The 12,229-nt window shown below is 37.9% G+C and overlaps 1 protein-coding gene across 2 annotated transcripts in view; it reads left to right on the forward strand.

The window, feature by feature from the left end:
- The window catches only part of TRPC6 (transient receptor potential cation channel subfamily C member 6), a 153,958-nt gene that overhangs the window by 73,767 nt on the left and 67,962 nt on the right, over positions 1-12,229 (forward strand). The window contains exon 1 of one of the 2 annotated variants that reach the window (XM_043896496.1): positions 10,956-11,000. The exons of the other annotated variant lie outside the window; for it this stretch is intronic. The gene's annotated coding sequence lies outside the window, so the exon portion shown is untranslated. Of the gene's footprint in view, positions 1-10,955; positions 11,001-12,229 lie in introns of those variants that run through there. 2 annotated transcript variants of the gene reach the window in all.

Raw genomic sequence — 12,229 nt, forward strand, 5'->3', positions numbered from 1 at the left:
ACAACTTTTTTCCATTTATATATACATTACTTAAATAGTCATTGCAAGTAGAGAATATTTGAGTAGTGATTAGATACATTTTTATCACCAATGAATAGCTTTGGTCCTTTTCAATTTGTTCTGTTTCAGTTTCAGATATATATTTGTGGACAGTTGTCTAACCTACGGAGAAATACAGAACTTTTGCTTTTTACTGAAGATTGCAGTTGGTTTTATCACAGAGTTAGTCTCCAATGATTAGTGAAATCTGTGTTTTATTTCTGCTACAGTTGATTTAAAATGTTTCAGAATAAAGGCAAAACAACAGAGAATTCCAGATAAAGGAAGACAAGGGTCACTGCATAGCTTAACATATCTTAGAAACAATAAAGAACAAGAAAGAGCAAATAAAATTTCACAGAAACATACCCATGGTATAACTTGAAAACAAAGAGTGATCAAACTTCAAATAACTGTAATAAGAAAACGGAAAACAAACTTACTAAATCCTAGTGCAAGATCGCATCCTCCTGACACCTCTGCTCTACCCTGGCCTGCTTTGTTTGGCACAAGCAAGGACAGACCAAGAAACACCATGAGTGAGAGAGAAGAAAGCTAATGAAGAGTCTCAGGTTGATCTAAAGCACTGTCAGAAAGACTGCTGTGCTTAGTCACTCAGTCATGTCTGACTCTTTGTGACCCCATGGACTGTAGCCCGCCAGGCTCCTTTGTCCATGGGGATTCTCCAGGCAAGAATACTGGAGTGGAAGGCTATCCATTTGCCAGGGTATCTTCCCAACCCAGGGATCAAACCCAGGTCTCCCGCACTGCAGGCGGATTCTTTACCATCTCAGCCACCAGGGAAGCCCAAGAATACGGGAGTGGGTAGCCTATCTCTTCTCCAAGGGAACTTCCCTACCTGAACTGGGGTCTCCTGCACTACAGGCAGATTCTTTGCCAGCTGAGCTACCAAGGAAGCCCCAGAAAGACTAAGTCTACCCTTAGTCTGAAAAATACTAAAAAATGTGCCCTGGTAGATCAGAGCATGAACTCCAGGGAAAGAGCTACTGGGTATATGTTGAGCATTCTTGAAAATGTATACCTTCTAGGAGGAAAGGAAAAAATGATGTGAAAAACCCCCTTTGGCTATTTATTAAGTAGTGAAAGCTAAAAGAGGCCAAAAAGAAAAGTCTCTGTCCAGGAAGACAATGGATAACCAAAGTTTGAAGGATACACAACTTGATCTCCCACCACCAAAAGAGCAATAATCTACTCACCTATCTGAGCTTTGCAATATTAACAGAAGAGGATACAATTGAACTAGGAATCTTGTACAATAAAAAAAAAGGAACAGAAAAGGTTCCAGTAGTCCTGCATCCATACCAAAACATGGTGTGATCATTGTTTTTAATTTTAGCCATCCTAACTGCAGCCATGAAATTAAAAGATGCTTGCTCCCTGGAACGAAAGTTATGACCAACCTAGAGTGTATTAAAAAGCAGAGACATTACTTTGCCAACAAAGGTCTGCCTAGTCAAAGCTGTGGTTTTTTCCAGTGGTCGTGTATGGATGTGCCGCTGCTGCTGCTGCTAAGTCGCTTCAGTTGTGTCCGACTCTGCGACCCCATAGGCGGCAGCCCACCAGGCTCCCCCGTCCCTGGGATTCTCCGGGCAAGAACACTGCAGTGGGTTGCCATTTCCTTCTCCAATGCATGAAAGGGAAAAGGGAAAGTGAAGTCGCTCAGTCGTGTCCAACTCTTAGTGACCCCATGGACTGCAGCCTACCAGGCTCCTCCATCCATGGGATTTTTCAGGCAAGAGTACTGGAGTGGGGTGCCAGTGCCTTCTCCAGTATGGATGTGAGAGTTGGACTATAAAGAAAGCTGAGTGCCAAAGAATTGATGCATTTGAGCTGTGCTGTTGGAGAATACTCTTGAGAGTCCTTTGGCCAGCAAGGAGATCCAACCAGTCCATCCTGAAGGAGATCAGTCCTGGGTGTTTATTGGAAGGACTGATGCTGAAGCTCAAGCTGCAATACTTAGGCCACCTGATGTGAAGAACTGACTCATTTGAAAAGACCCTGATGCTGGGAAAGATTGGGGGCAGGAGGAGAAGGGGATGACAGAGGATGAGATGGTTGGATGGCATCACCAACTCAATGGACATGAATTTGAGTAAACTCCGGGAGTTGGTGATGGACAGGGAAGCGTGTTGTGCTGCAGTCATGGGATAGCAAAGAGTTGGACACGACTGAGCGACTGAACTGAATTGAATAGGTATGCACTGATATCACAAAAAGGTTATCGTTTACTTTTATTTAATGGCTAATAATATTGAGCATCTTTTCTTATGCTTATTTGTCATCCATATTTATTTTTTGATAAAATATTTGTCAAATCTTTGCTTATTTTTAACTGGGTTCTTTGTTTCATTGGGTTCTTTTTTTTCTTTTTAATCAAATTTTGTTATTAACTGTAAAAGTTCTTTATGTATTCTAGATACAAGTCCTCTATCAGGTAGGTAATTTGCAAACAGTCAGTGACTTGCCTTTAAATTCTATTAACTGCTGCTGCTAAGTCGCTTCAGTCTTGTCCGACTCTGCGACCCCATAGGCGGCAGCCTACCAGGCTCCCCCATCCCTGGGATTCTCCAGGCAAGAACACTGCAGTGGGTTGCCATATTAACAGTGTCTTACAAAAAGTGAAAGATCCTCAACTTGATGAAGCAGAATTTACTAATTTTTAAGTTTATGGATCATTATTTTGGTGTCATATCTAGAATTCTCAAAATTGTCTAATTTGTAGGCATAAGGTAGTTCATAATATTCTATTATCCTTTTAACATCTGTAGAGTCAGTAATAATGTCACTTTTCATTCTTGGCATTGTTTCTAATCTGGTAGAGCTTTATAATTTCTTTATTTTTAATTGAAACATAATTGCTTTACAAATTATGTGTTTCTGCCATATATCAACATGAATCAGCCATAGGTATACATATGTCCCTTCCCTCTTGAACCTCACTCCAACCTCCCACCCCTCAAGGTTGTCACAGATTACCTCAAAGTTGTCACAGCTCCATGCATCACAGAGCAAATTCCCACTAGCTATCTATTTTACATATGGTGGTATATATGTTTCAATGCTACTCTCAATTTATCCCACACTTTCCTTCCCCCGCTGTGTTCACAAGTCTATTTTCTATGTCTGCATCTAAATTGCTGTCCTGCAAATAGATTCATCAGTACCATCTTTTTAGACTACATATATATGTGTTAGTACATGGGATTTGTTTTTCTCTTTCTGACTCACGTCACTCTGTATAATAGGCTCTAGGTTCATTCACCTCATCAGAACTGACTCAAATGGGTTCCTTCTTATGGCTGAGTCATACTCCATTGTATGTACCACAGCTTCTTTATCCATTCATCAGTTGATGGACCTCTGGGTTGCCTCCTAGCTATTGTAAATAGTGCTGTAATAAACATTGGGATGCATATTCTTTTTTCAGTTATTGTTTCCTCAGGGTAAATGCCCAGAAAGGGCATTGTTGGGTCATATAGTAGTTTTATTCCTAGTTTTTTAAGGAATCTCCTGACTGTTCTTCAAAGTGACTGTATCATTTTACATTCTTAGCAACAATGCAAGAGGGTTTCCTTTTCTCCATACCCTCTCCAGCATTTATTGTTTGTAGATTTTTTGATAATGGCCATTCTGACCAGTGTTAAGTGATACCTCACTGTAGTTTTGATTTGCATTTCTCTAATAATGAGTGACCTTAGGCATCTTTTCATGTGGTCATTAGCCATCTGTATGACTTATTTGGAGAAAGGTCTGTTTAGGTCTTCTGCCCACTTTTGGTTGGGTTGTTTGTTTTTCTGTTAATGAGCTTCATAAACTGCTTGTATATTTTGGAGATTAATCATTTCTCAGTTGCTTCATTTGTTATTATTTTCTCCTATTCTGAGGATTGTCTTTTCACCTTGTTTATAGTTTCTTTTGATGTGCAAAAGCTTTTAAGTTTAATTAGGTCCCATTTGTTCTTTTGTTGTTGTTGTTTGTTTATTTTTTTGTTTTTATTTCCATTTCTCTAGGAGGTGGGTCATAGAGGATCTTGCTGTGATTTATATCAAGGAGTGTACTGCCTATGTTTTCCTCTAAGAGCTTCACATATTATGGCTTTATACTCAGGTCTTTAATCTATTTTGAGTTTATTTTCATATATGGTTTAATGAGGAGTTCTAGCTTTATTCTTTTGCATGTAGTTGTCCAGTTTTCCCAGCAGGACTTACTGATGAGGCTCTCTTTTCTCCATTGTATAGTCTTGTCTCCTTTTCAAAGATAAGGTGCCCATAGGTGTATAGGTTTATTCTTGGACTTTCTATCTTTTTCCATTGGTCTATATTTCTGCTTTCATGCCAATACGGTACTATTTGATGACTGTAGCATTATAGTAGTCTGAAATCAGGAAGGTTGACTCCTCTAGTTCCATACTTCTTTCTCAAGACTGCTTAGGCTATTCGGGGTCTTCTGTGTTTCCATACAAATTGTGAAATTTTTTGTCCTAGTTCTGTGAAAAAATTGGTAGTTTGATAGAGATTGCATTGGAAATGTAGATTGCTTTGTGTAGTATAGTCGTTTTCACAGTACTGATTCTTCCAACCCAAGAAGATGATATGTCTCTCTGTTTGTGTTATCTTTGATTTCTTTCATCAGTGTCTTATAGCTTTCTGCATACAAGTCTTTTGTCTCTAAGTAAGTTTATTCCTAGTATTTTATTCTTTTTGTTGCAGTGGTGAATTGGATTGTTTCCTTAATTTCTCTTTCTAATTTGTCATTGTTAGTGTATATGAATAAAAAGGATTTTTGTGTATTAATTTTTTATCCTACAACTTTTACCATGTTCGCTGATTAGCTCTAGTAATTTTCTGGTGGCAGCTTTAGGGTTTGCTATGTAGAGGATCATGTCGTCTGAAAACAGGGAGGGTTTTCCCATCTGAACTCTTTTTATTTCTTTGTCTTCTCTGATTGCTGTGGCTAGGACTTCCGAAACTGTTGAATAATAGCGGTGAGAGTGGGCACCTTCGTTTTGTTCCTGATCTTAGAGGAAATCCTTTCAGTTTTTCTCCTGATAGAATTTTATAGATTGTATTGTTCTCAAACAACAACAAAGCTCTATATAATGCTGCCACTGAAACCACACCCACCCAATTTCTTATAGGCAGTCAATCTAGGGTATATCTATTCATCTTTTCATCCATTCAGCAGACATTTACTGAGAATTTACTAGATGCATTGAGAATACATTAGGCAAAAAAAACAAAAACAAAACAAAACCAACATACCTCCATAGACTCTACATTCTTGTGAGAGAAACAGATAATAAACAAGACAAATAAGTGGAACATGTCAATGTTGATGATAATGCAGTAAGATGAAATAAAAGCAGGGCATGTTAGAGGTTTGGATTTTCCTTTAAATAGTAACCAGAGAAGACCTCAGTGAGAAGGTGACTATTAAGTGAAGACTTGAACTCAGATATTGGGCAGGGCATAGAAGTACAAAAGCACAAGCATGCTTGTCACATAAAGGAAGAGCAGTGAGGTCAGAGTGGTGGAGAGAAAGGTCTGAGTGGGGCTGGGCTCCAATACGGAGAACAAGTACAAAGTCCAGATTGTGCCTGGCCTTGTAGTCACAGTAAGAACTTTGCTTTTGTTTTGAGACAGGGAGTAGTTGTAGAGTTTTGAGATGAGAGGTGACACAATCTGACTAGTGTTTTAAAAGTATTGCCCTGACTGCTACTGTGGTAAGAATAGTCTTTCCTGGATGGTGGTAACCGTATGAGATGAGAGCAGGGTAGAGACTATAGCAGTGGTTTAGATGATAGGGTCTAGACTAGGGTGGGAGCAAGGTGCGCTCAGATTCTGGATGCATTTTAAGGTACAATTGAGAAGATTTTCTAATTTAAAGTTCTTGGGGTATCCAAGAAAGAAAGAAGTCAAGGATGAATGCTATCAGCAATTTTTTTAAATTTATTTATTTTCATTTATTTCTATTAGTTGGAGGCTAATTACTTTACAATATTGTAGTGGTAGCAATTTTTTTTGTTGTTTGTTTGTTTTCTTTCTTTCTTTTTTCTTTTCTTTCTTTTTTTTTTTTTTTTTGAGTAACTAGAAGATTGGAGGGCCATTAACTGAGGGAACAAGATAAGAGAAGCAGAATTTGGCAAAAAGCATCATATTGCTGAATGTTTTCCTCAAGTTTTCACCTGACTTCAAGCTATTCAGTTTTGTCTCTACCCTCAAAGCTGTTGGAAATGAAGATAAGTATTCCATTATTTAAAATAAAGAAACAGAATCTAATATAGTATTAACTGGAATGGGCCTTAGAGATTCCTTTACAAGCAAGAAAATGGAAGACCAGAGAGGAATATTGATGCTTTTCTCTGAGTTGAATTCACTACTCTGGGCTTCAGCTAAGAGATGAAGTCTATAGATCCAGCCAAATGTTTTGACTTTTCTCCTTTATCTGGCCACAGACTCTATGGAATAAATTTAATACCAGCTATGAGACTGTCTGATAAACAAGAGGTGCTTATTAAATTTGATCTTTATCATAAGAAAATTCCTCTTAACAGGACCAGAAGCTAATTTCCTTTATTTTAAAATTTATTTTGAGGTAATGATATCTTGGAGTGAAAAATGAGTGAACTCAGGGTTATAAGAAGCTATTTAACATTGGGCAAGTTATTTTGGGCCTCAGTTTCCGTTAATAGAAAGTAACTTAAAGCAGAAAGTTGGAAGAGAGAATTTCTAAGTGTCCTTCTAACATTTCCAGTCTGTGCTTCCACTATTATTGCTTTGGTGGATAAAGTGAAGTGATGCAGAAATGTATCCCATACATTTAGACATTTAAGTAACTAGCATTCACTAAGTGACTGATGGTATTAATAAAGAATCACAGAGGAAATATATGCCTAGAGGAAATATGACCCTTGGACAGGGTTCTCAATTTTAAATTTACTAGCATAGCAATTTAATGCAGTTAATAAAAAAAAGTGTTTGTGTTATACCTATAGGAACTGAAGTTCATTTTTACCATAAAAGAAGGGTAAGCTAAGAATTACTACTCTGTGGAAAAGTAGACCCTTATTTTTTGTTCAGGTGATATCAAATACGCTAGAGGTTAGTCAACTAGGTTTGCTTTGTATTCTATCCAAGCAGTGGCTTCACTGGTTTCACTGTTTGTTTTTTCCTTTTCATCTTACTTTAGGGAAGTCATATGACTTTTATAGTTCAAGTTGCTTTGAAAGTCCCATTTAAGGGAAGCTCACTTACCATGCCTCTGAAAGTTGAATATAGCTGCAGATGGAGATATAGACTTTCCATCCGTGGCTCAGGATAACTAGTAGCTTTCAATTAGCATGGCTAGTTATGCTATGGAGCTTTCCATGTAATTTGGTGTTTTGTTTTCCTGAGAGTATTATTTTTTTTAAATACAGAGGAAAGAGGAGATGAAACAAAGTCAGATAACTGACTTCTAAAGCCCTTATAGAAAAAATAGGAGAAGGGCGAGGCCCCATTCCGTCTGAGGTGATTTGCCTTAATTCTGTGCAGCGGAGTCACGAGCTGCAGAAGGCCAGATGCCTCAGCATGTGTCCGGCCAGATGCTACAGTTCGGGTGAACCCCTTGTCTCCCAGGACTCTGAGTGGTCAGTTGCTACCACCACACAGGGACCCCTGTAAACCGTCAGGGGAGCTGGAGCCAGACGGTGGACTATGGACTCCACTCTGCTGGTCCTGTCTCAAGAGCCTCCCCCACCAGGAGAATGGCGGAGTGGTTCCCTTTCCTTATTCTGCCGAGTTTGTGCTAAGTACTTAGTTTTCTATACTATTTAGGGCAGACACAGATGGAATGGCTATAATAATAATGTTCAGAATGTTTAATGCCAAAGCAAGGGGCTGGTGTAGTGGTCACTTGTTGCAGTGCGCAGGGGAGATAGTAATTCAGAGTGAGCCACGGAGGTTTCCAGTTATCAGTGGTCTATTCTCAGAGGGAAGGTGGGGGGCAGGGTTGGTAAATGGTGTTCATTTTACTATTAATCTTAAAATCGTAGCTCTTTTCAGCATGTATGTTTCACAGTAATAAAAATAAGATATAAAAAGTGAAATACATCTACAAAGCTATTTTATAATCTTGCTTTACTATATTTGTCATTAGTATGACTTTAAATGGCTAACCCACTCCAGTATCCTTGCCTGGAAAATCTCATGGACACAGAAGCCTGGTGGGCTGCAGTCCATGGGGTCACAAAGAGTCGGGCAGGACTGAGCGACTAACACTTACTTACTTAAGGAGTATTTAGTGTACAGTATTCCAGGTACTGTAGAGAGTTTATAAACATTTTTTAGGGTATTAGTTTTTTGTTTTTTTTTTTTTCCAGCTGTATTAAAAAATAGAGACTACTTTGCCAACAAAGGTCCATCTAGTCAAGACTCTGGTTTTTCCAGGGGTCATGTATGGATGTGAGAGTTGGACTATAAATAAAGCTGCACGCCAAAGAATTGATGCTTTTGAATTGTAGTGTTGGAGAAGACTTTTGAGGGCCCCTTGGGTTGCAAGGAGATCCAACCAGTCCATCCTGAAGGAGATCAGTCCTGACTGTTCATTGGAAGGACTGATGTTGAAGCTGAAACTCTAATACTTTGGGCACCTGATGCGAAGAGCTGACTCATTGGAAAAGACCCTGATGCTGGGAAAGATTGAAGGCAGGAGGAGAAGGGGATGACAGAGGATGAGATGGTTGGATGGCATCACTGACTCAATGGACATGAGTTTGAGTAAACTCCGGGAGTTGGTGATGGACAGGAAAGCCTGGTGTGCTGCAGTCCATGGGGTCACAAAGAGTCGGACGTGACTGAGTGACTGAACTGAATTTTAAAAATATAACAACAACAAAAACATTTCCCTATGTGTACCATTTCTGATCCTGATTGATTTCTGAACATTTCTTCATGTGTATGAGGGAAGTAACAATGCCAGCTTCACCAACTGCAGGGAAATTAAATAAAATATAATTGATAAAGAGATTGGCACATAGTAATCCTTAGTAATGATCAGTTCTTATTCTCCCAGTTCTAGTCAAATTAATTTAATATATAGATTTGTAAGAGTTTATCCAGTAATTTTGTTTATAATATTTTGTTTTTTCTTGAAAGATAATTAATGTGTAGGGCTTTGCAAGTGATGCTAGTGGTAAAGAATCTGCCTGCCAATGCAGGAGATGCAAGAGGCGTGAGTTTGGTCTCTGGGTCAGGAAGACCCCTTGGAGTAGAAAATGGCACCAGACTCCAGTATTCTTGCCTAGAAAATCTCTTGAGCAGAGGAGCTTGGCGGGCTGCAAAGAGTTGAACTCAACAGAACGACTAAGTGTAGCACAGTCAATGTATAACACTGTGTTAATTTTAGGTGTACAATTTAATGATTTAACATCTGTATGTATTGTGAAATGGTTACCACGATAAGTTTAGTTAGCATCCATCACAACATAAAAGTGCAAAATCTTTTTCTTGCGATGAGACTTTTTAGATCTACTCCCTTAGCAACTTTTAGTTATCTTATAACTGGTAGTTTGTACCTTTGGCCCACCTCCACCCATCTTGACCCTACTTCCTACCTCCTGCCTCTGGCAACAAACAATTTGTTCTCTGTATGGATGAGTTTAGATTTTTGTTGTTGTTGTTATTTTGCTTTGTTTTGATGCTATATATAAGTAAAATTATACACTGTTTTCCTTTCTCTGACTTACTTCACATAGCATAATGTCCTTGGCATCCACCCACATTGTTGCAAATGGCAGGATTTTCTTGGTTTTTTTTAATGGCTGAATAATATTCCATTGCACACATACATCATATTTTCTTTATCTATTCATCTGCTGATAGACACTAAAGTTCTTTCCATGTTTTGGCTATTGAAAATAATGTTGCAGTGAATATGGGGGCACAGATACTCTTTTGAAATCACAATTTCATTTTCTCTGAATATATACCCAAAAGTGGGATTACTGAATCATATGGGAGTTCTATTTTTAATTTTTCAGGAACTGCCATACTGTTTTCCATAGCAGCTGCACCAGTTTCATTTCCAACATTGCATATGTGTTTTAATCTTATTTATATAACTTTTACTTACAAAGCTAGAAAAAATGGTAACTATACAGTGAACTAACAACTTTACTTGACACAATTGGTATGCTAAAAATCAAGCTCTACCAAATTGCCATATTTCATTCTCACTGATATTCATGGACTGTATTGTCCACGGGGTCACAAATAGTTGGACATGACTGAGCAAATTTCACTTCACTTCACTTCATTATCACTGATGGTGGACAAATACATTTGATTTTATTACAAGTAAAAATTACTTTCAAATGCAGTAGAATAATAATAACAAGACTATTTTCTGAACACTTACTATTAGTAAGTAGTAAATGATTTACATCCTTTACCTCATTGAGAATGATAAGAGTACTTACTATATAACGTTGTTAAGATTACTTGAGTTAAGACTTGCAGAACACTTGTTACTATGCTGGGTCTATAACTGATATTTCCAGATAAAATACATACAATTTTTTAACCCTCCCAGCAATCCTGTGAATGGGATAATTATCATCCTTATTTCGGAGGAAGCCAGGGAGTCAACAAATTGGCACATCAGAACCTGAATCCATGCCTGGTTACTCTAGCATTTGTGCTTTAAACCACTGTGAATCTGAAGTATTTAATGAAAATTTATGTTTTGATCACATAATGAGGAAAAAATGTGTAGCTTTGCAAAGTCTGATGTTGCTGTACTAGGAATGGTAAAGGACACAGTTATATAGATTAGTTTTGAAAGTCATTGGGGCAATATTTACTTATTTATAGTACTTTAAAATACTTTGCCTTATATTTCTAGGGAACCAGTCTATTAAAAAGAGAACACTAAGGATTATTGGAGATCTTAAGTCGTATCAAGTGAGTAAATAAAAATTGGTTGATTTAGCCATGTGACTATTTTAATATTTAGACATAAAATTATCTTATCCCACAAATTCATGATCTAAAAATCTGATGTGTTGTTAATTAGATTACATCCTTCTGGATGGGAGAAATCCTAAATGAACAGACGTTCATTTTGTAGGAAGTTTAGCAAGTATGGTTATTTCTAGAGTAGTTTGTCTACTTTCCCCTCAGCTACCTGAATAATGCAGGAATATTATGAGAAGTTACTTTACTTGGTGAATACAGGGTGTACTTTTCAAAATTTACCTCCCTGCCAGCACAGGAAGCTTGTGCAGTATGGTTGTTGCACACTTGGTTATTAAGGATAAATGACATTCTAACTGTATAGTAAAAAAAACAGTTATTGATATGGAGTAAAAATTGGAGTAGGAAATGGCAATCCACTCCAGTATTATTGCCTGAAAAATTCCATGTATAGAGGAGCTTGGTGGGCTGCAGTCCATGGGGTCACAAAGAGTTGGATACAACTAAGCACACGCACACAGATACACATGGAATAAAATAGCTTTGGAAGCTCCTAGAAATGTGACAAAACAGGATGCTCTCCATTAATTTTTCTTTTCATACATGTTTCTTTCCATTACTTATTCATTGATGTGTAGATTCACAGACATTATAGGCACGGTTTGTGCCTAACACTGGAAAGTGAAGATAAAATGGTGCTTTAAGAGCGCATGTATACAAGAAGGGTATGGGACATACACGGTCAAGGGATGAAGAGAAAAGACTGGAGCATTATTTAGGAGCAGTGCAAGCAAGAATGAAGTTCAGAATATGATGAAGATTAAAACAAAACTAAGGCAATGAAAGCAGCAAGGAAAAAAAAAGGGAAGGTCAATCTGTCATTTTGGACACATGATGCACATTTAAGAGATTACATTGAGGAAAGGAAAGCCATTTAATGACTACTTAGCTTCTACCTTGTTTATTAAACAGAACATTTTCAAACTGGAAAGCTTTGAACAATTATGGTTAAGAAGGATTTAATGTCCATAAGGCTTAAGACATTGAATTACCTTAAGCTGAATTGCGTGAGTCACTGATTTCATTATTCCCCCTGCTCCCCAATTTACCCATTTAATAGTATTGGATGCTCTGAGAGGTGATACAGCTAGCAAATGGTCCACTCAGGATCCCCAACAAAGTCTGTCTTTCTTCAAAGCAGTGTTCTTCCCAGTACT

Source organism: Cervus elaphus, chromosome 1 (genome assembly GCF_910594005.1).
Source record: "Cervus elaphus chromosome 1, mCerEla1.1, whole genome shotgun sequence".
Lineage (NCBI taxonomy): Eukaryota > Metazoa > Chordata > Mammalia > Artiodactyla > Cervidae > Cervus > Cervus elaphus.